General features: G+C 40.0%; 1 long non-coding RNA gene across 2 annotated transcripts in view; it reads right to left on the bottom strand.

Annotated features, from left to right (window-relative positions):
- The window catches only part of LOC101902701 (uncharacterized), a 145,661-nt gene that overhangs the window by 69,456 nt on the left and 49,339 nt on the right, over positions 1 to 26,866 (bottom strand). The window contains exons 1-2 of one of the 2 annotated variants that reach the window (XR_234627.5): positions 24,032 to 24,293; positions 7,399 to 7,457 (exon numbers count right to left, since the gene is read on the bottom strand). This is a non-coding gene — a long non-coding RNA (uncharacterized lncRNA). Of the gene's footprint in view, positions 1 to 7,398; positions 7,458 to 24,031; positions 24,294 to 26,866 lie in introns of those variants that run through there. The other variant, XR_009494562.1, reaches the window with a different exon arrangement.

The raw sequence follows: 26,866 nt of genomic DNA, 5'->3' as shown, positions 1-26,866 counted from the left end.
TGGTCTGGGAAAGCCCACAGACACAAGAGCTTGGCAGGGCTACAGTCCATGGTGTAGCAAGAGTTGACAAGACTTGGCAACTAAACCACGACTATCCTTGATAGAATCAGTATGAGCAGCTTTCACCTAGCCTTTCTCATGATAACAGCCTCACTCCACAGGCCGGGAACCAGGGTAGGGGTTGGGATTCTGCCAGCTGCTGAGCATGTCTATTACTATTATGTATCCAGAACTGAGGAAATAACCACAGGCTGCGTTCAGGGACCCAAGCGCTGTAGACATGAGCTAAGATTCCATTAACCACCTAGCCTCCATAAGCCCCTACTCTGAGTGGTGGACCACAGTAACCTTTTGGGTCTCTTGGAATTAGTGTCAGCTTGGAATCAATCAGTATCCAATAGTCCCTAAGTCCTCTGAATATTTCATTTTCCCTGGTGTAGTTACCGTGGTAAAAAGCTGTAGGTCCCTTTAAGAAAAACTGGGATAAGATTAACAGCAAAATTTTGGGTGGTGTCCTGTGGTTCTTCCTCATTGGGACCCAGTGTCCCTCCCACCCCCACCATTCAAGGATCTCTGTAAACTGACTCAAGAATTGGAATTGATTGAGAGGCTGCAACTTTCTGTTTTTACGATTCAAGTTAGACTTCTGTTCACTTAACACTGACTTTGCTTTATAGAAGTTTCCTTTCTATATTATAAATCTTGGTGTCTTCCTCCCTGAGTTGTGCTTGCTTTCCATGCCTGGGGAGCCTACTAGCGTTCCCCAGATCATAAGGGCTAGCATTTATTTTGTGCCCACAATTACCAAGCACTGATCTGAGTGTTTTACCTGTATATTATTTATCCCTCACCCAACTCTATATGTTAGCCACCAGGGCTCAGACAGTAAAGAATTTGCCTACAATGCAGGAGACCTGGGTTTGGTCCCTGGGTCGGGATGATCCCTGGAGGAGGGCATGGCAACTCACTCCATATTCTTGCCTGGAGAATCCCATGGACAGAGGAGCCTAGTGGGCTACAGTCCATGGGGTCGAAAAGAGTTGGACATGACTGAGTGACTAACACTTCACTTCAACTCTATACAGTAATTAGTGTTGCTTATTATATCCCCTTTTCAGATGAAACAACCTGTGGTACACAGAAGTGAAGAAAGTTCCCCAAGGTTGCATGGGCAGTAAATAGTATAACCATCTTGTAAACCCAAGGGGTCGAGTTCCAAAGCCCATGCTTTCTGCTGGCATCTCTAGGCTGAAGAAGGAAGAGGATGAAGAGACATTCATGAATCTGTGGTTCCTAAGACATTTTCTCTTTTTTTTTCTGAATCGTGTCAGAAAAGCCATCTACTCTAAGGCAACAAATCTAGTTGCTTCAAATCCCATTAGGCTACTTATCTACATCAACCTTCATCATGCCCTCAGATCCTCCTTCTTTCCAAGACTAATCCCTCTCTCTTTAAACTAAATCCTATAACTTGTTTCCATTAAAAAGAACTTTTAAAAATTCTCTTGCCTATATCTTTACTCTCTATCTCTCCTAATTATTTTCCCTTCCCACAGGTATGTTCCACCTTTAATGAAAAACAACAAAAAGCAAACAAAAAATTCTCAAGGTTATGTATTTCTCTAAGTCCCATTCTATCTTCTGCTTTCACAGTTGCCAACTGAATATCTACAACAAAGAGTCTATACCTGCTGCCTTCATTTTAAAACCATTCATTTCCTTTGTGACCCACTGGACCCTGTCTGGTGTCCCTTGTTTTACCACCTGTTACCTTCAACTGGTTCCTAATCCAATGATCTCTATATTCACTTGGCACTGATGAGGGCTTACACATTCTCAAAACCTCCTCTCCTTGGTTTATGGTATTCCTCTTTCCTGGTCCTTCTTTTCTCTGTGCCTGTCACTTAAATCTTGGTGTTTCCTGGGGTTCTGTTCACAGGCCCTTTTGCTTCCCATTCTCCATGGTGAGCCATGTAATGTCACTACCATGCTGATCTCTTCCCAGTCACACCTCCATCCCAAGCTCTCTCCAGTTCTGGACTTGAGTACTCAAGTGCTTCTTGAACATCTACAGTTAGATGTTCTGCAGACATGGGAAATTAATCTCCTCATCTTCTCATCAGCAAACCCCTTCCTTCCCATTGATCTAGATGCTCAAATCAATAACCTAAGAGAAACTCTTAGCCCTTCACTCTCTTTTATACCCAAGTTATATAAATTTTACTTCTTAAAAATATATCAAGACCACCTGTTCACCATTCCACTGCACTGCCCTGCCTTACACACCTCTCCTTTCCCACTCACTAAGCCACTACAATGACCTATGTCTTCCTGCCTCGATCTTACCCTCTCAAATCTGTCCTCCAGAGAGACCTCTCTAAACCTCTCCTGCCACTTTCCTACTCACATCTCTGTAGTGGCTCACCTATTGCCCAAAGGATGAAGTCTAGACTCTTTAGCAGGTCACAGAGAGTTATTATCCATGATCTGATTTCTGACATTTTGCCCAATTATTTCCTACACTCCCTAGCCACCACTATTTATAATTCCTGGAACATACCATGCTATCTTACTTCTGTGTCTCCTTTGTTCCCACTAGCTTCTCTCTCTGAAATTCCATCATTTATCCATTTGAAAATTCTTGAGCTTTCTTCAAGCCTCAGCTCAAGAGTCACTTTCTTTATGGAGGTTTTTGTGACCCCCTCATGCTGTCTAAGATCTTCCTTCTTCCATGCTTCCATTTTTTTCATAGTTATTTGTACATCTGTAGCCCCATGGCTACATAAATAAATAAGAACCCCAGGGATCTCATTTATTGGTTCACCAAAAATTCCTTGAGCTGGTCACTGTTCAAAGCAGTGGAGACACAGCAATGAATGAACCACACAAATCTTGTCCTTGGAGTGCCTGCATTCTAGCGGGCTGTGTGGGTTTACATTTCAGTAACTTTTTTGCTGTATAAATGGTTAAACACTTCTACAATTTCACCTTTAAACCCAACCTTGGGAGATGCTCCTGGAACCCAGTAATTCACCTAAGTATTTCAATCTCCTTCAAGCACAAGGAAGAAAACTCACAGAATCCTTAAAAATGTTTTTAACTTGGAAGTCTCCTGGCCTAATCAAGAGTCCAGATATCTTATGATGTCACTGAATGTGATAAGAAGCAGTTACCTTGGTGAAGAAATTAACCAAACTGTGAATATATTAACATGCACTCAAAGCCACTCTGCTTGAAAGAGACCTGCATGTCTCCAGAACTGGTGAGGAGAGGTGAGAGGCAAGGAAGATAACCTACATGATAAAAATGGCCAGTAGCAGAATATGAATAAATAATATGTGGTAAGTAAGGACAAATGATACAAGGAGGGTCTGTTTGGTTACAAGGCTCCTTTCTTGGTCCAAGAGGAAAAGGGGACGACAGAGGATGAGATGGTTGGCATCACCAACCCAATGGACATGAGTTTGAGCAAGCTCCGGGAGTTGGTGATGGACAGGGAAGCCTGGTGTGTTGCAATCCAGGGGGTTACAAAGAGTTGGACACGACTGAGTGACTGAACTGAACTGAAAGCAATCTTGATCAAGTAGCTACTGTGTGTTTACTATGAGATGGCCCCACTGCAGGTCTGATGCTCTGAGGACAAGGATGAGAGGTTCCTGCATTGTACCTGCCCAACAGAAAGCCATGGGCCTCCATTAGCAAAAACTGAAGATCCCAACATAAAACATTTAAGAACCTACACTACACCTGGCATGTGTCACCTCTGCTCTCCTGTGTCTTTGGTAAATGAGGCAAGTATTATAACACTCATTTTACCCATGAGGACACAAGTTCACAGAGATTAGGTCATCGTTTTAAGGGTCACATCTCTGGCAAATGGTGGAGCTTGAATTTAAACCCAGTTCAGCCTGATTCTTAACACAATCCACAAGCATGGCCTGGATAACTTGATGGGTTGGGCATATGTAGACTTGAGAGCATGGGGGTCTGTCTTCTCTGAGCAGCAATTTAAGCCTTCTTGGTTATAGGGGATCGGGTAACTGAATTTCTGGAGATTCATCCCTGGCCAGTCCCTTGTTGATTTAATTCACCCAATGTGCATTCGATTGTGTTATAAAGGATTTGAACATGCAAAGGCTTTTGAAAACAATAACAAGAAAAAGGTTCTCCAGCCCACACTTAGGTTTGGCAGGCTGAGCTCTGGCCTGAGGCAGGGTGTGAGAAAAAATATAATTAGCATCCACTCAGGCATAGAGTCTCAGGCCACAACTTCTTACCCTGGTATTCATCAATGCACATTTAGCTCTGGCCAATGTACACAACCCTGAGGCTCCACAGCTTCTCCCTCTTCACCCACCCGCTGGCTCAGACACACAATGGAGCTAAAAAGAGCCTTCAGGTAGAGCCCTGGTCCCATTAGCTCACTCTGTGGCAAACGAAGGGGAAAGTGTTTGGGATGGCAGGTTTTCCCATCCCTGGAGGATCTGGATCCAGACAGACACCCAGACAGCCGCCAAGCATTCTTTGGTGGGGAGGATTCCAGCAGGCAGCTTCTTAGTTTGGTAATTGCTCCGGCACCACAGGGGGCTCCTCTGGCTGAGTTGGGACTCCCCAACTACAGCTGCACCACCATCCCTTCCAGTCTAGACAGTCCCTCCCTCTGTGCGCTCCAGGAACGCGGTACCCAGAGACAGGCAGAGGCCTTTCACTTCTCTGTCCCCTTTTAAAAATGCTTAAAATAAATTGCATAAGGTTACAAAGAAGGCCAGTAATATTTAAATAGTTATCAAAGATTTGAAAAATCAAATTTGTCATGGGGTCATATACGTGCTTAACAGTGAATTAAACAACAAGGTCTCACCACCCCCATTTTTACTTAAACCAGGATTAAATTTCAAGATCAGAAAAATTAATCTCAATAATTACCATAACAGCACCCAGCATTGTTCCTGTAGAGTTTTAAGCATTCCACCACTGTAATAATTTGTTCTTTCACATTCATTCATTCGCTAGTTCAGTCATTCTACTAAAAAATGTGTACTGGGCAAGGTATTATGATCATTCCTGACCAGAGGTCAGAAAATGATGTGCTTTGGATAAAGCTGACCATGGCCACTCATTTACATTTGGTCAGTAACTGCTTCCACATGATAACTTCAGAGTAAAATAATCACACTCGATGCAACATGACTTTCAAAGTCAAACATATTTGGTATCTAGCCCTTTACAGAAAAAGTTAACTGACTCCTGAACCAGACATGGGCCTTACTCTTAAGGATTTTTTCATAGTCCACAGGAGAAAAAAGATAAAAACAAATTTCAGTGCAATATTATGCACCAACAAAAATATGTCTAAGGTGTTGAAATTACTGAGAGAGGACTGAAGGGTAAGGTGTAAGAAAGGTTTCTTAGAAGAGGTAACATGTGAGTTCCATTTTGAAAGAATAGAGGTTTATCATAGGTGACGGCTTTCTGGGCAGAGGATATTGTTACAGGGAAGAACAAAATCTAACTCCATATTGGGTCTGTTTCTTTTACTTTAACTTTGCTTCCCATTGCTTTTGTTCACTAAAACAATACTGTCCAGACATAATGGCCTGCCTCAGGGAACTCTACTCCACTGTCTGAATGTTAAACCAAAATGCCTTTGTTCTAGACCGTGTCCACCTGTGGATTGCTCCAGGAAGAAGAAATTAACACATGCCTTCCCAAGGCTGGTCATTCCAGGAGATATCTGCAAGATTAATGGCTTTTTACTTTACTTACTCACTTCCCCGCCTCTCTGTTCTATAAAAGAACCTGGCATCCAGACCCCAACAAGATGGTCATTTTGAGACATTAGTCTGCCATCTTCTCCGTCTGCTGGTTTTCTAAATAAACTCCTATTCTTTGACTCAACACCTCGTCTCTGATTTATTGGCCTGACATGTGGTGAGGAGAGACATCTTGGACTGGATAACAATATTACATGATCAAAGGTAGGGTGACATAAACAGCATTATGTTCTGGAAATTATAAACACTTCACTATCACTGAAATGTAGAGCTCTAGAGGGGAGTGACAGGAGATGACTGAAGAACAAGGCAGGATCAGACCCTAAAAGAAGTTATGTGTCATGTTAAGGAGCACAACTCTTCTTCCATAGTTACCAGCAGTGCCATCCAAAAGAACTTGCTAGGATGATGGAAATTTCTACAGCTGTAAAGCCAATATGATACTCACCCTCCAACATGGTGACTGAACACTTAAAATGTGGCTATTATAACCAAGGCACTGAACTCTTAGTTTTCTTTCATTTTCATTAATTTAAATAGCCACATGTGGCTAATCACTACGGAACTGAATTCCTTTAAGTGATGGAAAGTGAACTGATTTTCACACACTGAGATGGAGTGAAAGCAGTCATGGACCATATGTAAATGAGTGGGCATGGACAGTCTTTTCATGCACATCATTTTCTGGCCCCTGGTCAGAAAGGATCATAATACCTTGCTCAGTACATGTTTTTGAATAGAATGAATGAATAAATGAGTATGGAAGGACATACTTCCAGAAACTGATAGGAGTGAAATACTTCAAACTTTACCACCAAGAGGAACAATGCTGGGTGCCATTATATATATTGAAATGATCCTTCATGATCTTGAAGCTTAATTCTGGCTTAAATCAAAAAATAGGAGGGAGATCTTGATATTAATCCACTATTAAAATCCATTGCTTGAACAGACAAATAGGTTACCAAATCTCCTCTTTAAGAAGATTATCCTGGTTGTGGATAAACTGAAAGAAAATAAGACAGGAAAACCAATGTAAAGACTAATCAATTGTTCTGAAAAGAGAAGATAAAGTTCTAATCAAAGGCAGTAGTGGTTGGAATAGAGAAGAGGGTGGTTTTGAGGTATATTAACACATAGGACTGACAATTCAGTGATTAATTAAATTTAGCGATCAATTAAATTTGGGCTATGGAACATGAAAGAGTTGTTTAAAACACCCCATTGGTTCCTGGATGGTGACTGGATAGGGAGGTGGATGTGAAGATAGGAATAAAGGATGAAGAGAAGGCTGGTGGTAGGGGAAGTATAGATAAGGAAGATGCTAAGTTGAGTTTAAGTTGCTTGTGAAGTTGGGTACCTAGGTCTAGTGAGAGGTCTGGGTTGAAGATAAAAATTAAGCACATTAGTAAGTACCATGTAATCCAATAATAATAATAAAATAATAATAACTTCTAGTCTTGATTTTCCTACCAACTTGCTGGATGATTTTGGACATGTCATTTTTTTGTGTGACCTCAGTTTCATCATCTGTACAACAGAAAGGTGTTGAACCAGAGGTGGTGCAGTCACTTTTTTCTCTAAAGGGACAGACAGTAAATATTTTAGACTCTGAAAGCCATACTTGGTCTCTGTTGCACATTTCATTCCTCCTCCTCCTCCTCTTCTTTCTTCTTTTACAATCTGTAAAATATAAAAAAAAAAAAAAAACATTCTTAGCAAATGTTTTGTATAGAAACAGAGCTATAGTTTTCTGATCCCTGGACTAGATAATCTCCAAGATTCTTTTCAACCATAAATTGCTTTGGTAAGTTATTATGTGAGCTTCCCTGAAAAAAGCGGTCTTTTTCCAGTAGTTTAAATATACTTTTAGTGGAAACATAACATAGATCAAGAAAAGTAGGCAAATCACATGTGGACATTTTGATTAACTTCTACAGAGCAAATGCATCCAGACAACTACCACCAAGATCAGGAAGTATTATGCTATCAACACCCTAGAAGCTCCTTTCATTTCTCCTCAAGGTCATCACCTATCTCTTCTTCCTAAAGGCAGGCACTAGTCTAACTACATGGATTAGTTCAGTCTCTCTTAAACTTCATGTACTCCTAAGTGTTGGGATTTAACTTATGTTTATAAGATTCATCCATACTGTTGCACAGAGCAGTAGTTTATTTTCATTATTGAATAATATACTATAATATTATCACACAAGTAACTTATCCATTCTTATATTATTGTATGTATTTGGATTGTACATCAGCCTTGACATACTCCTTTCCCAATTTTGAACCAGTCCGCTGTTCGATGTAATGTTCTAACTGCAGCTTCTTGATCTGCATACAGATTTCTCAGGAGACAGGTAAGGTTATCCGGTATTCCCATCTATTTTAAACATTTCCACAGTTTGTTGTGATCCACACAGTCAAAGGCTTTAGCACAATGAGGCAAAAGTAGATGTTTTTCTGGAATTCCCTTGCTTTCTCTATGATTCAACAGATGTTGACAATTGGATCTCTGACACAATTTTCCAGACCCAGCTTGTACCTCTGGAAGGTCTCAGTTCACATACTGCTGAAGCCTAGCTTGAAGGATTTTGAGCATTACCTTGCTAGAATGTGACATGAGAGCAATTGTATGGTAGTTTGAACATTATTTGGCATTGCCTTACTTTAGGACTGGAATGAAAATTGACCTTTTCCAGTCCTGTGGCCACTGTTAAGTTTTCCAAATTTGCTGACATATTGAGTGCACCATTTTAACAGTTATCTTCTAGCTCAGTTGGAATTTCATTACCTCTATTAGCTTTGTTTGTAGTAATGCTTTCTAAGGCTCACTTAACTTTACACTCCAGGATGTCTGGCTCTAGATGAGTGATCACACCATCGTGGTTATCCGGGTCATTAAGATCTTTTTGTAAAGTTCTTCTGTGTATTCTTGCCATCTCTTCTTCATCTCTTCTGCTTCTGTTAGGTCCTTGCTGCTTCTGTCCTTTATTGTGCCCAACTTTGCATGAAATGTTCCCTTGGTATCTCCAACTTTCTTGAAGAGATCTCTAGTCTTTCTCATTTTTTTTCATACTTTATCCTTAACAATTAGATACATATTTTAACTGGAACTGATATCTATGTATTGGGTGAGGTGGAGAAGTCAAAATTTAGTTGTTCCATATGTATAGCCATTTGGTTCAGTGACAGTTATTGAAAATTTCTGCACTATATACAGTATTTACATTTGTCATATGTTATGGTAATGTATGTGTGGGTCTTTGTCTGGAGCTTCTCTTTGTGTTCCTTTTACCTACTTATCTGCCTGTGAATGTATCCCTCTACTTTGTTAGGTCTTCTCTAAAATCCCTTAAAAATATTTGCACATCTTTTGCTAGATTTATTTCTAGACATCTGATGTCATTTAATGCAAGGGTCCCCAACCCCTGGGCCACAGACTGGTACCAATCCACTGAAACATTTTCTGCCCTGTCTGTGAAAACCTGTCTTCCACAAAACCAGTTCCTGATGACAAAAATGTTGGGGACTGCTGATTTCATGTTATCCAAATAATATCTTTTGAATTTTTTCATTTTCCAGTTGGTTTGTATCTTAAATACAGAAATATAATTAATTCTTATGTATTGACCTTATTTTCAATAACTTCCTGCATTCAACTTACTGATTCTAATTCTAGTAATTTTTTAAAGCAGGATTTTATGAATCAACTACTCCTCAATAAAAAAGAAGAAAAATTAAAAATAAAAGCAGGATTTTATTTTCTCCACAAGTTTTACAGCCACAATATATTAAGAAAGAAAAAAAAAATTCCATGGGTAACTAAAGTATGAATAAATTCCTGATTTTAATTTTCTCCCTGCCATTATCAGCACACTGACATGGCATCTGAATGAATCACAACTGGATTTCAAGGACTCACCCTGCCCTTAGATGTCATCAATCCTGCTTACTTAGTGTCAGCAACTGTGAAACCAAGCATAATAATAAGCCAGTCCTAATCCAATCTTAGTGTGACTTCAAATTGTTAATAAATATGTCTGTGCCTGTAGGTATACTTAGGCAAAGGGAAACCTACTTAGCTGAACCACAAAATTTAATGATCAATAAGGCAAAAAAAATAATTTTCTGTTGTTTCTGTTTTGCTTTGTTTAGTTTCTTAAGGAATTTTCTCAGTGAAGATCAGCAAAGGAATGGCCAACAACTTCCAGTGAAATTTTGCTGCCTAGTTCTGTTAGACACTGTAGTCATAAATGCAGACACTTATTAAGATCAAGGAGGAGGCCTTAGAATTAATTCAGCCCCATAAACTTATTTTAAAAATAATTTTTAAATTGAGGTAACACTGAGCTATAACATCATATAAGTTTCATATATACAATACTGCATTTCTACTTCCATAGACCCTACAAGGAGCTCAGCATCAAAAATTTACTTTCCATCCATCACCAATACACTTTTTTTTTTTTTTTTAACAAATGAGGAAATAAATTTATAGTGAATTGGGCTTCCCTGGTAGCTCAGCTGGTAAAGAATCCACCTGCAATGCAGGAGACCCCGGTTCGATTCCTGGGTTGGGAAGATCCACTGGAGAAGGGATAGGCTACCCACTCCAGTATTCTTGGGCTTCCCTGGTGGGTCAGCTAGTAAAGAATCCACCTGCAATGCAGGAAACCCCAATTTGATCTTTGGTTCGGGAAGATCCCCTGAAGAAGGGAATGGCTACCCACTCCAGTATTCTGGCCTGGAGAATTCCATGGACTGTATAGTCCATGGGGTCACAAAGAGTTGGACACATCTGAGCGACTTTCACTTTTACAAAGTGAATTATTCAATGTTTCAGAACTGGTTAGCAGCAGAGTTAGAACTACAAGTCAAACGTTACCACTTCTAGTCCATTGCCTTTTCATTAACCCACACTGTCTCTCAGGCTCAAGAGTAAGATGCAACTGAGGACACAGGGAATGCTTACGCTTGGAGGTGTGTGGAGAGATTTCCATGATGTGCAGTGTTGAGAGCAGGGCAGGAAGATGGACATTCACTAGCTCTCTCTCAAGAGCCAGGCAATAGCCAAAGTATTTTCTATATATTTTTTTTAACCCTCTCTGAAATTTATAAGATAGCCATTACTATTCTCACCTTGCAGGTGAAGCAATGAATCTCAGCACTGTGAAGTGGTTTGCATAAGAACACATGTCTGGGGAACCCCACTCTTATCTAGAATTGCTTAAATCCAACCCATGAGATTTTTTTTCCCTTTTATTGTTGAGAAGTGGAGATAGGGAGTTTTACACTATAAAAAGTTTTATTTTTTAAATACTGTCAAGAATGATCAGAATTACAACAAGGCATGAATTTGGCCAGCATCCCCATTTCTAAAAATGACTGAAGACAGTTGGAGATTTTGAGAATTCTGGGTTTGAGTCTCACTTCCAACACTGGGCTACCCATTCACCTGAGAGTCCACCTTGGGTTTCACAAGGATGTGACACAGGGATGCATTTTAGGATTCCAGAATGATTGCTGGCAATGGGATAGCAGCTAGTTAGATGAGTATGTTCTGCTTTGGTGATCCATAACTTTATATACAGCATTTTTGTTACCCCATAAATCAGAGATTTAAAATTCAGCTTACAAAATTATCCCTCAGACAAAATGATATCTTTAGGAAACATACATATCCAACTGCTTTATATTGCCACCTTCTCATTCTGCATTAATTAAATCAATAAATTAATAAAAGACTTGCCACAATAATCTGGGACAGTCTACACAGTATGTGGATTAAAATCAGCTATGGGATCATGTTTGTAGAATACTGAACACAGTGCCACTACATTTATTCATTCATTTATCCACACATTTATTACTTTAAGATATTTATTGAGCACCTGTTATAAATCAGGTCCACAACTAAGTGTTGAGGAGACCCAGACAGATAAGACACATCTTTGTGTTATAATAACTTGTAAATTACATGGAGACATGCAAGTAAACTTATCATTAATCATGACTCAACTGATAAGTTCCCAAGAGAGGCACCTGCAAAGTGCTTCACGAACACTGGGAAGGGATTGGTTTTATCTGCTGGTAGGGAAGGGGGAGGGAAAGGCAGTGTCAGGGACAGCTGCACTGAGGAAGTAATCATTATTTATTTATTAAAGGGTTATTATTAACCTTATTTTTAGCATTTGAACTTTTATTTTTATTAATAGTTTGAGATAGTCACATGCCATACAACTCACCCTTTTAAAGTGTATATATAGTTCAATATATTTGAATTATTATTAAAGCCAAATGATTTGTTCTACAACTCATGACTAACTTCCAGATATCATTTCTTAATTGAAGTATAGTTGATTTATAGGGCTTCCCAGGTGGCTCTGTGATAAAGAATCTGCCTACCAATGCAGGAGACACAGGAGATGAAGTTTCAATCCCTGGGTTGGGAAGATCCCCTGGAGAAGGAAATGGCAACCCACTCCAGTATTCTTGCCTTGGAAATCCCATGGACAAAGGAGCCTGGTGGGCTACAGTCCACAGGGTAGCAAAGAGATAGGACTTAGTGACTGAGCATGCATGCAATTGACTTATACACTGTGTTAACTTCTGATGTACAGCCAAGTGACTCAGTTATACACATATATACGTTCATTTTTATATTCTTTTTCATTATGGTTTAATTCCAGGATATTGAATATAGTCCCCTGAGCTACACAGTAGGACCTTGTTGTTTGTCCATTCTATATGTAATAGTTTGCATCTACTAACCCCAACCTCCCATTATCTCTTACTTGAGGACCTTCACCTGCCTTTTCAATGGCCTCCCTGACCTGCCCTTGTCACCCCACAGCATCCACATAGCAACCATATGATTTTTATAAAACAAGTCAATGTCTTCTTTGCTCAAGTCCTCCAATGTCTTTTGAGTGAAACGAGAGTGAAATCTTGATTCCTTAGATAGCCTTATGATGCAGCTTTGGCTGCTTCTTTCTTAATTGCCCTCTAGCCCCACCTCCCCTACAACCCATTAATACATCTTAGCTACTCTGGTTTTGTTTCTATTTATATATGACTTCTTTCCAGATGTCAGATTTATACAAAAATACATCTTTAGAACTTCAAAATATTTATTGTTGAAAAAGAACCTACAATCTTAAAATTAAAAGTCAAAGAATGCTTTCCTGCTTCTAGTCTCAGGGCCTTTGCACTTGCTATTCCTTCTAATTGAAGTGTTCTGCCCCAGATCTCATAGAACTGTGCCCTCCTCTGAATTAGAATCTCCATCACTGAGAGGTGTTCCTTAATCACTTCAGCTAAGCCACCACCACCACTTGCCCCACATACATTCACACACACACTTCTCTTTACTCCATTACCCTCCTTTCTCTCTTCTTCATTACCTTACTTACTACCAGAATCACTGTTTGTTTTCCATACCCACTCATTTTCATAAGTAGAATCTTAAGTACCGTCTAGTTAGGAACTGGAAAAGGCAATGGCACCCCACTTCAGTACTCTTGCCTGGAAAATCCCATTGATGGAGGACCCTGATAGGTTGCAGTCCATGGGGTCACTAAGAGTCAGACACGACTGAGCGATTTCACTTTAACTTTTCACTTTCATGCACTGGAGAAGGAAATGGCAACCCACTCCAGTGTTCTTGCCTGGAGAATCCCAGGGACGGGGGAGCCCTGGGGGGCTGCCATCTATGGGGTCGAACAGAGTTGGACACGACTGAAGTGACTTAGCAGCAGTTAGGAACTATGACTATTTCTTCTTTGCTTCTTCTCTTCAGGACCTAGAATAGTGCTTGTGTGCGAGTGTGTTAAGTTGCTTCAGTCATGTCTGACTCTGTGCAGCCCTATGAACTGTAGCCTGTCAGGCTCCTCAATCCACGGGATTCTCCAGGCAAGACTAACTGGAGTGGGTTGCCATGCTCTCCTCCATATCCCTCAGTTGGATATTCCCAACTGAGGGATTAAACTCATGTCTCTTATGTCTCCTGCATTGCAGGCAGGTTCTTTACCACTAGGGCCACCTGAGGAGCCCCAAAATAGTGCTTAGTAAACAATAAATGGTGATGATGGACAGGGAAGCCTGGCATGCTGCAGTTCATGGGGTCACAAAGAGTCAGACATGACTGGGAGACTGAACTGAAACAATAAATGATCAAGTGAAAAAGGGGAGAACTTACAATAAAAGTTCTTAAAGATGCTACTCATTTTAGCTAATTATATAATAAATTTCTTGTGTTGGTAGCAAAAGTTTTAGGGAGATAAGCACTAAAATTATGCAAACCATTACACAGCAACCTCTTGAGACCTTCTTGTTTGAGATGACATCAGTTCAGTGGAATGGCTGAGGATACAAGGAAGACATTTTCCCCATGTGGATCAGTAAAAATCACAGAGTAAATCTTGGCTTTTTGATTCTGTTTTCATTGACATTCCTTGATTTTAACAGCCAATTTGCCCAGCCTTCCTGTAAAGCATTTTAGGACATGGGAATGATGATGTATTTAGGGAACTGTCAAAATGTAAACTGCTGTTGTCATAGGTTTTCAGCAGTCAATCCCCATGAAGCAGTAAAAGCAGTGTTCATGGCTTGGGTGTCAGAAACCCCAACCAATGTGTGCCTTGTAAACCTTAAAAGGCCTTTTAATAGCTTTAAATGTGAACTTTTGGTCTTACAATGCTTCTATATGATCCCCAAAGAAATCATAAACATGGTGAGCTGTCCCTCCACCTACTAGGATGATCGCAGATCTTTCCCCTAATACTGGCCTACTGAAGGTTCCCAGAGCTGTTTATTATTCCCATATGGCCTTATTTATGGGAGAAAGGTCTGGTGATCTCCCACAATCTGGGCAGTACATATCTTCAGATTTGGGGTCAAAGGGAACAGCCTGGACTCTGAACATGAATTTTTGGTTTGAAGAAATCTTCTCAGTGTATATTTCCAGTCCAGAGCCTGGAGGTGGAAAGGAATTAATAGATAAAGCAGTTCATGGGGAGATTAAATGAACAAAGCTGTAGAAAATAATTGGCCAACTCCTGATTTTAGTAGGTGCTCAACAAATGATAACAATTAGATATGATTGCATCTATATTCTACCATTTAATCTGTTGTGTTAAAATCTGATTGTGTGTCTTTCTCCCATCAGATAAGAGACTAGTGGTCAGGGGATTGATTTCTGTAGCAACAGAAAGTAGCAAAGTGTCTGAAATGCATTAGTCATTCAATTTATGCTTCCTGACCTAGATAGAGCACTGGCTTCTGAGTCCCACACTATCACTGTGTAGCTATGAAACCTTGGATAACTTTTCTTAGCCTTACCAGGTCTCAGTGTCCTCATTGTAAGAGGAAGAGATTGGATTTTATGGTCTCTAAGGCCCTTTCCAATTCTAGCATTCCATGGCTCTACTTAAGCAATGTTATTAAACTAAGGAAGATTATTAGGAACTGTTGGAGCCAAATTCCATTTCTCTTCGCCTGTTCTGACCAAGTCTTCTACAATGATGAATTATCCAAGCTAATTTCCAAGCAATCTAAGTGACTGTTTTGCTGTTATTAAGATTCCACTTTGGACATTCAGAGTTTATTCCAACCCAGAAAACATGGTGGAAAGTGGAGATGGATATGAACCAAATGGTACCCTGATCACATTGCCTATTCAGCTTCCTAACAGCCTATGTATGGTTCATAGAGGCAAATGGTCCATGGTATCAGTTAGTAAATATTTAATAGTTCAATTAAAACACTGGTTTTTTAAAATGGTTTAACTCAGTGCAGCAAATAATTATTGTGTGTCTATTGTGTGCCAGGTACTGATTAGATTCTACAGATACAGAATAAATGAAAAAATCAAAATGTATGTTGACTAAAGAATGCTATCTGCAAGACTGATACTTATTCACAGCCAAATTAAACATCTCTTTTCCAGATAGACAGCTAGATGCAGAAATCCAAAGCCAAGCCAGTTAATTCCTAAAATGAGTGAAATACAAGAAATACAAGTCTCTAGCTATCACCTGTGATCACATGTGCAAATAATTAGCACAGAGCCTAGAATTCAGTAAGCGTTATTTTCCTTCTCCACCTTGTTCAAGTTGACACCTAGAAGTTAGTCATTCTGCATTCCTCTACCACTCACTCCCAGGTTGTCAAGTCTGCCTTATTAATATTGCTGTATTTTAGCCACTTCCCTATACTCCAACTTGTAACAACCTTCAAGCTTCTACTATCTCTCTTATTGCATTAATTTTCTAAATTTTTTCTACTGCCTGTCTTGCCCCGCCCTCCCCCCGCGCCGCCCCCCGCCCCCCCCATTAATCTGCTTTTTAAAATGAGGATGTAGTGTTTTTTTTAAGTTCAGATCTGTACATTCCAACTGCTTCAGCCAGAGGCAGAGAAGAAGGGACAGAGTGTATAAACATCTAGAGAAATAGCAATCAATAATTGGTGGTTGCTTTTCTCTTTCTGACTTACTTTACTCTGCATGATAGACTCTTATCAATGCATGTATGTGGAATCTAGAAAAATGATGCAGATGAATCCATCTGCAGGACAGGAATAGAGATGCAGAAGGAAGGAATGGAAGTGTGGACACAGGCCGGGGCAGGAGGGTGGGATGAACTGGGAGACTGAGACTGAAATATGTGCACTGCCATGTGTGAAACAGACAGCTAGTGGGAACTCCTGTAGAGTGCAGGAAACTCAGCTCGGATGATCTGTGGTGACCTAGATGGGGGGGGCATGTGAGGGAGGGCCAAGGGGGAGGGGTATATGTACACACAGAGCCGAGTCACTTCGTTGTACAGCAGAAACTAACACAACATTGTAAAGCAACTATACTCCGATAAAAATAATAATAAAATAATTTTTAAAAAGCAATTGGTGGTTGAATGCATTTAGGATGGAGTGGCAAAATTTATGGAAGAGTCAAGAATGACTTCCACTTTACTTAGATGGATGATGGTGTCACCAAAAGAAGAGGCATGAAGGAGGAACAGATTTGGTGAGAATGATGGCAGAGGGAATGCTATGTATGGCTTATCATTCTAGACTCCCCAGTTGCGGGAAGTGTGGCTGCTGATGGCTCATCTTGATAGTCTCCCAGGAATGGCCAGCATCAACTGTTCCAGTGCCTCTCTCTCAGCTCACAATGATGCTTTCATTTTGACCAAGTAATGGAGGGAAAAAAATGCCAAACTAGGTTCATGGTTTGGTCAACTTTATATGTGGGTGCAAGCCAAAATGATTGTGATTGCATAACAGCTCCACTCAGGAGTAGTCCTAAAAGACGGTGATAAAAGAAACCCCCCTCAAGGGCCAGAACTCCAGGTGGTGCATGTGATTATCATAGTGTCTAACCTAAATCAAAAATATCAATTATTGTATGGCGCTATGTTTCCAATAGATAGAATACAAGGTTTCAGAACCAGGATATGGAAGAAGGAACAGCCCCACTTACTGTCATTCCCACTGATCCCTCCCCAGAATTCTGTGCTTTCTAACACTCCAATTTTAGGTTCTTTGTGTCTAGAGGAGTCTGTTACCAGAATCAGAAGGCTCCCACCAGGGGATGTGACTTGAATCCCACTAAACTTTAAGTTATGGCTGCTGTCTAGTCATTTCAGCACACTTGTACCAAGAGAACTGCAGTCAAATACAGGAATCAACATACTGTCAGGAATAATTATCCTGATTAGAAAGAGGAAGAACTACAGTTATATAGTGAGACCAGGAAGAACAGATTTGGCAATCTAGTTGATCCACTAGGGCATCTCTCATGGTTCCTTCATTCAATTTTGTCATTAAACAGATGGGGAAAGCAAAGCCTGAGAGGGACATTATGGCCAGAGGATCAGACCACTCAAAGAAGATGGTCTGAGTCACCATTCCAGGTAAGTTACTTAGACTTGCAAAAGTGCAAAGTGAGAGGAATTCAGTTCGAAAGGCTGATAGAGGAGGGAGATGGTACTTGGATGCAGTGTCAAGACTAGCTAAAGCAGGATGCAGGGTGGTTATAATTTCATCCCACTGATGTTCCTCTTGTAAATTTTCCCAGAATAAAAGGCAAAACAGAATCCTGACAGGAGCTATTCCCATATGAGGAGAACTTACTAGCAGAAGTGAAAGGATCTGATATTTTAAGAGGTGAATTGCTTTGTTGAGGTACCCGGATCTCCCCTTCAGTAGTCTTACAATGGCCACGAGCATCTCTGCTGACAGTCCACTAAGTCATCTCTCCCTGGGAATTATCCTTGGCTTATCCTTTGCTAATCTCTTGATGGACACCATGACAGTGTTTCTCAAAGGGTTGCATGAAGACTCTAGGCTCAAATTCACTCAGGGGTGCTTCCAGGTGTACTAAACTAGAACTTCCAAGGCTGGGATAAGAATAGCCATTTTTAACACATGACTTTTATGATAAACTGGTAATGCAATAAGTAAAATATTTATCTGAGTTCTATGAGGTATTCTAGCAAATTAATCAACCCCCAGGAGGGCCTTGTGGGAAATTCAGATTTACAGCCTGTACGTCAGAAGGCTGGACTTGCAATTGGCACCTGAAGTGGAGGACAGTCTGGTGGGACTGAGCCCTGAACTCGTGGAGCCTGATGCCATCTCCAGGTAGATTGTGTCAGAATTCTGTTGAACTGTAGGACATCCAGTTGGTGTGTTTGGTGAATTGCTTGGTGTGCTGGAAATACCCCCAGTCCCTCTACTGGGATTGGGTTCAAAAAGTTAAATATGTATATGAAAAACCCACTGAACAGACGAATGCAGCAGATGACAGCACCATTTTAAAAAAGCCTAGTCTGTACATGGACAGTCATCACAGAGTTGGGTGGGGGTGGGAATGAGTAAAGGCAGAATGGCAAAGACAAGTTTTCTGATGTAACTGGTTAAAATAATCAAAAGGATTAATTCAACTCAGATGTAGGGAAACCTGTCAAAAAAAAAAAAAATAGTGAAATTATTTTATCCCTTTATTAGGTACCTAGCTAGATTTTTCTATTCTCAAAATCAATTCAAAACCATTTCATATATTTTAACTGAAAAATAAATTAAAAATTCCCCCAAAAGATTCATTTTGCATTGCCTACTCAGTTTTCACACTTGACAGAAATAACTTGCCAATTATTTCATAACTACTGTGATTTTTTGATGATAGCTACTATGATGGGGAAAAAAGAAACAAATGGTTATTTCTGCTTCTTAGTAAAGTGTTATTGTGATAGCTAGGAGGCAAATTACATAATAATGCTTCTTTAAGTTGCTTAGAATTATGGGATGACATCATGGTCAAAGTCCTGCAGCCCACTGCATGTCTCTGATCAGAATGCATGACTTGTGCATGAAGTGACTAACTAAGGTTTTGAACACTTTGGAGGGGGAGTACAGTGGAGAAGAAAGACATTAATCTTCAGCTTCAGTACAATTAATTTTTTTTTTATTCAGTGAAGACTTGTTTTTCTTGACCAGGCATCCAACATTTTCAGATGACACAGAATGGAAAGTGCCAGAAACCAGAGAACTGGCAAAGCTGAGATGGGAGAAGAGAGTCTACAATGATTGACAAGTTAAAAGAAATTAAAACTGGCCTTTCTAATTTGATGATCATGGGACTTATTAATTGCACAACACTGATAAGAATTTGACCTTAGGTGGGTAGCAGTTCTCAGAAAATCCTGCAATAAAGTCATAGTCAATAGTCAAAAGTACAAAGAAGGCATGTGCTGTTGGCGCAGATTATAATTAAAAGTTGACTTGCTGGTTATCTTGGGTTAGCCATGTTGACCTTGGCTATACTGGATCTACATTATGAAAAAAGAAATTTAGAAAAGAATATAATTTAACTTTTTGTGAATGGCCAGAAAAATAACAGCTATAGAGATTACCTGTTATAAATACATTACTATTAATTTATTAATTCTAGTAAATTAGTAACAGGTAGCCTCTGTAACTGATTTGCTACACGCCAGGCACTGTGCTAAGAGCTTTACTTGTGTCTCATTTATTTCTGTCACAATTCTATGAGGTCAGTACTATTATTAGATCCATTTTCTTTTAGGTAAGGAATCAGAAGTTTAGAGAATTTTAGAAACTTTTCCACATTCATACTGGCTAATAATAGCAGAACAAGACTTTATACTCAGGTCTGTTTGATTCCACAGCTGCTTCTTTAAATCACTAGGTCAGGTGATTATTGAGATATTTTGGAAATTCTCTAAAACTCTCAATAGAGTTAACAAGAACCCAATATTCTATTACCCATAATTTCAGTGATTGTCACCTCTATGCATCTATCTTTACAGTTCAGCACTGAGTACCATTAAGCCTTTTAAGGAATATAAAAGTACACTGTCTGCATCTTTAAATATCTCATAAATGTACTATGATGATTTAATTGCACAAACAAACAGAAAACCATACAAAAGAGTTTTGTGATCAAGAACTTAAGTCACAGTTGGCTTGGTTAGTTCACACATTAACACATTATTTCAAACACATTGACATGGTGGTCAAAATACAAGAAGAGAAAAACCAAAGAGATGTGGTTAAACTGTATATTTAACAAAGGAAAGCAGGACTTCCCTAGTGGTCTACTGGTTAAGAGTCTGCACTTCCTCTGCAGGGGGTGAGGGTTCAGTCCCTGGTTGGGGAAAGAAGATCCCTCATGCCATGCAGTATGGCAAAAAAATAATTTAAAAAAATGTTTTTAAACAAGAAAATCATTTCAGAGAACTTGAAATGGAACAATAACACCGAATAACAAACAGATATACTGGTTCTGGGTCTAGAAACAGATAACAGTAATCAGAAGTGTGGCACCTGCAGGCTAAGATTGAGAAAAAAGCACTGTGTCAAAGGAGGAACTAAAGTTAGGCTCCAGCTCATAATATAATAGTTACTCCAAAGAAACTTGCTGGCTACTGCTGTCTACTGTGCTAGGCTTATAGGATGTTTAGGTTCAAGGGAAGAAAGAGGGCATAGACATAACTTTGGTACAAACATTTAAACAGCCATCCAAGCTTGGTGACGGATAAGTGAAGACTGCAGTAATACCGCAACATAGAATCCTGTCCCAACACTCGAAGACCCACTTCTTTTAAGTTGTAGGCTGGGGAACAGATTGAGGCCATTGACAAGGAGGAGTGATTTCACAGAGAGAGAGAGAGAGAGAGAGAGAGAGAAATAAAACACCACCCTCCCCCCAAACTTGGGACTTCTTGGTGGTCCAGTGGTTTAAAATCTGCCTTCCAATGCAGGGGACATGAGTTCAATCCCTAATCAGGGAACTAAGAGCTGCATTCTGTGGGGCAACTAAGCCTGCGTGTGGCAACCAGAGAAGCCAGCACACTGCAACTAGGGAAACCTGGGCGCCACAAAGAGAAAGCTTTGTGCCACGAGAAGCCCACACACCACAACTAGAGAAAGCCTGCACTCTGCAATGAAGGCCCAAGATGAAAATCTAAAATAAAAAAAAAAAAATCAATCCACTCAAAAAGAACCTACATATCAGTATTTCAAAATACTTAAAGAAATCTAATGATGTGCAAGACCACTGTAGAAAATACTGTAGATTGACTTCCTTAACCTCCCTTTTACTTTCCTTCTTCTACTAAGGAAGCTAGAAAAAGAAATATTCTCCCAGCTTCTCTTACAGCGACAGGAGGCCATGTGGCACTCTCCTGGACAAAGAGACTAAAGCAGAAGTTCCTGGGGAGACATTTTTCCCCTGAGTAAAAAGAAAACCTCACTGACAGAAGGCCCTTTTGACTTTCACACATTTTCTTGTCTGGAATGCTTGCATGATGCTTCGAAGCACACACCCATCTTGGGAAATGAGGACAAAAATTTATGGAGCAAGAAGACCTAATAGACCTGGATATTTGGGAACATTTTTGAGTAGCAGCACAGCCCTGCACCTCTTACCCTGAAACCTCTTATCATGTTGAATAAAAATTTCTGCTCACACATACAAACGCACAAGCTTCCTACATTATCAACATCCCGCACCAGAGTGGTACATTTGTTACAATCAACGACCCCACAATGACACATCATTATCACCCACAGTTTATATTAGAGTTTACTCTTGATGCTGCACATTCTATGGGTTTTGCAAAATATACAATGACACGTATCCATCATTATAGGATCAAACAGAATAGTTTCTGGCTTCCCAGGTGGCACTAGTGGTAAAGAACCCACTGCCAATGCAGGAGACTTAAGAGACTCGGGTTTGATCCCTGGATTGGGAAGATCCCCTGGAGGAGAGCATGGCAACCGACTCCAGTATACTTGCCTGGAGAATCCCATGGACAGAGGGGTCTGGTGGGCTACAGTTCATGGGGTCACAGAGAGTTGGACAGAACTGAGTGACTGAGTACGCATGCACAGACAGAATAGTTTCACTGCCCTGAAAATTCTCTGTGCTCCACCTAATCATCTCCTTTGCTCCTAATCTTTACGTTTCCTCCATGTCTTTTCCTAGTTTGGGAACTTATTTCTTTTTAGCACTGAATGATATTCCATTTTATGGCTTTACCACAGTTTATGTATCCATTCACTTACGGAAGGACATTTTAGTTACTTCCAAGTTTTGGCAATTATGAATAAAGCTGCTACAAATTATGTGTGGACATAACCTGTCAATTCCTTTGGGTAAGTAGTAAGGTCAGATCATATGTTCAGAGTATTTTTACTTTTGTAAGAAATTGCCAAACTATATCCCAAAGTTGTAGTACCATTTTGCATTCCCACCAATCAGTGAGAATTCACATTGTTCCCCTTCCTTACCAACATTTGATGTTGTCAGTGTTCTGCATTTTGTCCACTCCAACAGTTGTGCGGTGGTATCTCATTGTTTCAATTTACATGAAAACCAAATGATACGTAATGTGAAACATTTTAATATACTTATTTGCTGTCTTTACATCTTCTTTAGTGAGATACCTGTTCAAGTCATTTGCCCATTTTTAAATCAAGCTGTTTGTTTTCTTATTGTTAAGGTTTAAGAGTTCTTACATATTTTCGATAACAGTTTTTTAACAGGTATGTCTTTTGCACATATTTTCTCTCAGTCTCTGACTTGATTTCTCACTCTCTTGAAAGATATAAAAATTTTAAGTGGAAAATGTCATTGAACTTAAACCTACAGCATGGACACAAGAGACACAACTGAACAGTGTAGACTGGAAGACAGGCCTGAGCAAATCACCTTAAGTTGGAAACCATTCAATGCTGTTAAAATACATGAAATAAAGAGTGAGAAACTCTAACAAATGTCTAACAAGACCTCAATAAGGAGAGAACTGAGGAAATGGACAAAATGTGATCATCAAGGTAATAGCAGCTAAAGTTTTTCTAGAATTGAAGAAAGACATAAGAAACTCATCCCAACACACTGTGGAAAACAACAGCATCAAAGACAGAGAAAACATGTTAAAAAATACTAAAACCAAAAGATAGATTTTCTATAGATGAATGAGCTCTATAATTAGATTTAGAGAAAATTTTTTCACCAGCACTAAATTTGTCAGAATACAGTGAAATGTCTTTGAAGTGACAAGGAAAATGATTGGCGAGAGTAAAACTCTATATTTATCTCAATTATCATTCAAGAGTATGGGTAAAATAAAGATTTTTTTTTTACACATAAAAACAGATAATTTACTAGTCACATATCATAGTAGAAAGATTTACTGAAGACTCTAATGCAGCAACCAGAAATAAAATCTAGGAGGAAGACATGGAAACCAAATACAATGGTAAGCCAAAAAAAAAAGTATTAATCAAAAACAGTGATATATTTCTTATTGTGGAGGGAGAGGCAGGTGGGTGAAGAATGTTAAAAAGTCTAGTGGAATTTTTTTTTTCCCAAAGAAATAGCTAATTTTCCTAATACTGTTTATTAAATATATTATGTTCTTGATAGAACTGAAATATCATCACATATCAAATTTATATACATGGTTCATGTTGGACTTCTTACTATCTTCCCAATGAGCTATTTGTCTTTTAGTAAACCAGTATCATACTATTTTGATTACGGTAGCTGTGTACTACATTTTAAAATCTGTTTTGAGAAATTTCACCCTTTTTTATTTTCTAAAATCATCTTATCCACTTTTATTATTTACTCTCTAAGCCAGGGGTCAGCACAACGTTCCCTATAAAAGGGCAGACAATATTTTAGGCTTTGAGGGCATGTAGTTTACAGTTTTACTACTCACCTTTACCATAGTTGGGGCTTCCCTGGTGGCTCAGAGGTTAAAGCATCTGCCTGCAATGCGGGAGACCCGGGTTCAATCCCTGGCTCAGGAAGATCCCCTGGAAAAGGAAATGGCAAACCTCTCCAGCATTCTTGCCTGGAGAATCCCATGGATGGAGGGGCCTTGTCAGCTACAGTCCACAGGGTCGCAAACAGTTGGACACAACTGATCGACTTCACTTCACTTCACTTCACCAATGTAGCATAAAAGAAGTTGTAAACAATATGCAAATTGTTTTATGTAAATGAACAGACTTGGTTATATTCCACTAGCACTTTGTTTGCGAAACAGGCAGCAGGTTGGATTTGGCTGGTAGCCAGCAGTTTGCCTTGCTCTTAACTATTTCTTACTTTCAGTTTGTTTTCAACACTAACCTGGCTTTTCCATATCCCTTCTGGGTTGTTTTCAGGGCTGGATAATTATCTAAATATCTGCTTTCCATGTGGTCTTGGCTATCTCACCACTGTAATAGCATCACTTTTGAAGTCTACATAGGGGACTTTCTAGTTGAGGGAAAGAACAATCTCTCCCTCATTTTTATGACTCCAAGATCTAATAGAGGGTTTCATACAGAGTACATGCTCATTGAATACTGTCAGAAAAAGAGGAAGAGAGAAGAATCTGGAATCTAACTCTTGTTTGACAGTGTGGAAACATTCTTGCTCAGATTTATAAAAATAAATTAATGACAAAATGAAGAGACAAGTAAAAGCACAACCGTAGTACAGAGAAATAAGGGTTGGTATTAACATAGGAGCGCAATGGTAATTTATGACTGGGACGTGGAGGTCGAAGAGAATATCATGCTTAAACAAAGACACAAAGGATGAACAGAAATTTGCCAGGCAAAAAAGGAAAAGAAGAAAAGGGAGGATGCTTCAGAAAGAAGGGAAGGCACACCTAAAGGCTAAGAGGTGAGAGAGAGAATGACTGGTCTGCAATAGTTGAGTGGGCCCAGAATTTGGGGTGGGATGAAAAGGGAAGCAGAGGATGGGTAAATAATAGATTCAAGGAGGGAGAGGGTAGGGAGCAACCTATAAATCAAGTTTAGGCATAGGAGCAAACTTATTTTTCTAACAGGTTTCCCAGGCTAAGAGCGCAAAGCTCTGGATGAAGTAAAGACAGATGTATGCAAGCCAAGAAAGATGCTAGAGTCGGGCACACTGAATGGCCTGAAGCAGGGGAACAGGATGAAGCACTGGTGTCAGGGACCAGAGAAAGGACAGCCACTCAGCCAGTAGAGAACATCTGCTCACAACTTAAGTAGGAACAAAGGGAGGAGGAACACACACACACACACACACCTAGAAGCTTGCCTGCCAAACAGTCATCAGTGTGGGATTCTCTTGTTCTGTTCAGGCTCCCCTGATCAAACACAGCAGCCACACCATATGCTCTCTGGGACAGAGAAAGGTTTCAGCAATTGCCGGGCGAGGGAGGGGGAGCTGGAGGGGAACATCTGCTCTGTGAAGAGACTTGAAAAAGTAATCTTCTAATCGCTTGGGGAAAACATCTGGGCCGCACACCCCCAGACCACCAATGGCGTGGTAAGTGGAAAAAGACTGGGGGAATGGAAGAGGCAGGAGACAGAGTAGATGCAGAGTGAGCTGTGGGCTAGAGGAAGGACACGGGCTCAGGGAGAATGGTGTGGCCCTTTCGGAGACATTGATCACTTGGGGGCTTTCTCAGGCAAGGACCAAAGGCAGTTGAAATGTTCACCCACAGAGGTCACTGAAAAGGCTCACTTGGTCCATGGCACTTGGAAAACCATGCCCCACCTTCCAGACTTCAGAGGTCTAAAAACATCAAGCGGTGAACAGCTATCATGAGAAAGACAGAACAAAGCTTCTAAAGGTCCTACCCACTTTTAAGAAGCTGTGCGTGGAAAGGGAAGGAAAGAGCCAGGAAAACTTTTTGAGATGAACAGACAGGACTCCTTGAATCTGGCATGTTACTCATGTTTTAGCCCCCTCTTCAGTCCACGCATTCATGTGGAAAATTCAACTTGAATTACTTAAGGTAGATTAGAACATCACAGGTTTTCTTCAATTCATCTATCAACGAGTAAACTGAGTTTGTTTTTTTAGGGTTGCCCAAGATTCTGATGCCAATTAAGTGAAATAACTTGGAGTAATTAGGAATTACACAGAATTCTTCAATCTTCAAAATTTGGGAGTTGAGGAAAACGGCACACAGGGAAGTAAAATTCCTTTCAAGAATCACGTGACTAGTGAAAGTGTAGATCCTGGACTGGATCAGGTTTTCTGACCTTGATTCTGGTGTAGGTTTCCCCAGCTATTCAAGCGTTCCTATGAAACCTTTCATAAGCAGAGATGGCATAAAGGGAAGAAGCGGTTATCTTAGGACACATCTTGCTAACAGATGCGCAAAATAAATCAAGATGAAGCTCAGATGCAGTTATGGCAGCCTGGTGCTAAGATGCTGAGTGTGGTTCCCCCGCAAAGAGCTTGGCTGTGTCACTCTCGCTACTGGGGGTGTGAGCTCCCTCTATTCAGGCTCCCATAACACAAACATTAAATGCTGTTCTTTCTCCTTGTTTTTGTAAAACCACAAATCCTCTTCAGATTTTTTTCCATTGGTGAAAACAGGTACTAATGTAGGTAAAAGTGAAGTGGTATAAAGCGAACTTTTGAAAAGCAGGGGATATCTGTATTCCTTCTAGAAGCCCATTTTCATTTTTTCTTTCCTATGTAGAAAGGCAAGAAAAATCCTTTCTAGTTGGCAAGGTAAGATGGCCAAACAGGAATTAATTAGAGAGCGATGGAAAAGCTAAGG

This window comes from Bos taurus, chromosome 5, assembly GCF_002263795.3.
Source record: "Bos taurus isolate L1 Dominette 01449 registration number 42190680 breed Hereford chromosome 5, ARS-UCD2.0, whole genome shotgun sequence".
NCBI lineage: Eukaryota > Metazoa > Chordata > Mammalia > Artiodactyla > Bovidae > Bos > Bos taurus.
This window is presented reverse-complemented; position numbering and strand designations above follow the sequence as displayed.